We start from the raw sequence: 2,595 nt of genomic DNA, 5'->3' as shown, positions 1-2,595 counted from the left end.
ATGGATGCTCCAAGACCCCTCCACATACCTTGCCCTAGGTACTTCTTCCTCTGGCTGTTCACTTGTATCCTTTGTAATATCCTTTATAATAAACTGCTAAACATAAGTATGTATAGCTGAGTTCTGTGAGCCGTTCCAGCAAATGAAAGAACCCAAGGAGGGGGTTGTGGGACCGTCTGATTTATAGCTGGTTGGCAAGAAGCACAGGTGACCAACTGGACCCATGACTGGACTCTGAAGTGGGGCCAGTCTTCGGGACTGAGCCCTTAACCTGTGAGGTCTGCACTAACTCCAGGTAGAGAGTGTCACAATTGAACTGAATTGTAGGACACCCAGCTGGTGTCGGAGAACTGGCTGGTATAGGAAAAACCTCCACATGGCTGGTGTCAGAAATGAGGTGTTCCAGAAATATTGAGTGTTGTGAATAAGAGCATAGAAGAAAATAGGTTTGTTTTTTTTCCTCCTATACAGGGAGAAAATGGGTGGGGTCACAAATGAAAACATTGGTTTTATGTTGATAATTGTTAAAGCTGGATGTTAAGTACATGAAGGAATCCTTAACACTATTCTCTTTAGCTGTGTAACTCTGAGATGTTTTTCACAAAATAAAGAAGGGAGGAAGTGGGATATTATGAAAAAGGGAAATCTGATAAGAGTTCTTGGAATTAAAAAATTTGATTGCTGGGCCGAGCCTGTGGCACACTCGGGAGAGTGCGGCGCTGGGAGTGCAGCAGCGCTCCTGCCGCGGGTTCAGATCCTATATAGGGATGGCCAGTATGCTCACTGGCTGAGCGCGGTGCGGCCGGTCACAAAACAAAAATTTTGATTGCTGAAATAAAAGTGAAAGAGTAGGAAAATGAAATATATTTCAGGGGGTGAGGAGAGAGAAAATTTTCAGGAGACATGGAGTATAGTCTAATATCCAACCTGCAGGAGGTCTCATATCCAACTAATAGGAGTCTCAGGACAAGACAACAGGGAAAATGAATGAAAAATGTGTTTTACAGAAGAATTATTACAGAAGAAATATTACAGAACAATTTCTGACCTCTTAAGAGCTCAAGCCTCCAGAAGGAAGGTGCCTATCTAAAGGACTTGGGCACCTGGCGGTACCTGGACACATTACCGTGAAATTTTAGATGAATCAAGAATAAAGAGATATTAAAAGATTCCAGACAGAAAGAAAAAACATTTCTCAGAAATGACCTCCCCCCAAGAAAGTCTGTTCTCAGACATTGACCTAGCACCTGGAGTTGCTGATGAGAAGTTCTAAGAGGGAGAGAGCCCTGGGGGAGGGGTGGGGAGAGAGTCCTGAGGGGGAGGGGCGAGATGTGAGTGGGGAAATTGTACAGCAGGGTCTGAGCAGAGGAAGTGAAAGGGTCTTAGCAGGAGNAACATCAATATGAGGGTATAATTTCATTACAATAATCCAACAGAGGGTCTAAAAGTATTAATATAACTACAAGAGAGGAAAGAGATGGTATTATACTATAAGACTTTTAGGGAGGGTTCTGACAGAGTAATGGGCAATTTTGAAATTAGCAGTATGCAAGGTGACACAGCCCTTGTAGTCCAATGACATCTGGTTGGTTAGGGCACAGGCTTCTGAAGCATTCCTTCCAGCCCAGCTCCACTGCCTTAAGCTGGCCATGAGGCCTAATATATACATCATATCATAACAAGAAGTCAACAAATATGTGTCTAAAACTGATAAGTCAAGAAATGACAATATAAACATGACTTTTAGCTATAGGGAAGAATCCCCAGAAGGAAGAGTTAAAAGTTAAAATTGGTTACCCCTTTTGTATTGTTTTTTTTGTTTAACTTGGTGGCTCTGGGCCAGACTGCCAGGGATTGACTCCCTGGCTCTATCACTTACTAGCTATGTAGCATTGGCAAGTTACTTGGCTTCTTCATGCCTAATTCATCATCTGCAAGATGGAAATAATATCTACATNGTGAGTGGGGAAATTGTACAGCAGGGTCTGAGCAGAGGAAGTGAAAGGGTCTTAGCAGGAGGAGGTCTGAAGAGGTGGTAAATTCTGAGGGGGGGATATCTTCTGAGTGGGGGGAAGTGTGAGGGGGTAGTTTCTAGTGCGGAGACTTTTTTAAGTGTGGGGGGGTTTAGGTTCCATTCTAAAATCTATCTCCAGCTATATATTTTTAATCAAGTGTGAAGGTCTAATAAAATCATTTGGTGGACATATATTCAGACAATTTATTTCCTATACATCCAACTTTCAGAAGTTACTAGAAAATATCAGAACAAGGAAGTAAACCAAAAAAAGGGAACAGGAAATAGTGGATTCAACCCAGGAGATAAGTCCCAGAATGGCAGCTGTGCATCAGCCAATAGAACAATCTGAACAGACTGTTTCACAAATAGGGAGATTTCCAAGAAGGAGGTCCCTGAGAAGGAAGAGGATTCATCGATTATATGGTACCACAGAGTCTTAAGAAAAGATAAGGATATGATTATGGCAAAAAGCTCAATAAAAAGAAAAAGGTGGGGCCGGCCCGGTGGCACACTTGGAAGAGTGCGGCGCTTGGGAGTGCGGTGGCGCTCCCGCCGAGGGTTCGGATCCCATATAGAGA

The sequence above is a fragment of the Galeopterus variegatus genome, unplaced genomic scaffold (assembly GCF_000696425.1).
Source record: "Galeopterus variegatus unplaced genomic scaffold, G_variegatus-3.0.2 Scaffold9034, whole genome shotgun sequence".
NCBI classification, from domain to species: domain Eukaryota; kingdom Metazoa; phylum Chordata; class Mammalia; order Dermoptera; family Cynocephalidae; genus Galeopterus; species Galeopterus variegatus.
This window is presented reverse-complemented; position numbering follows the sequence as displayed.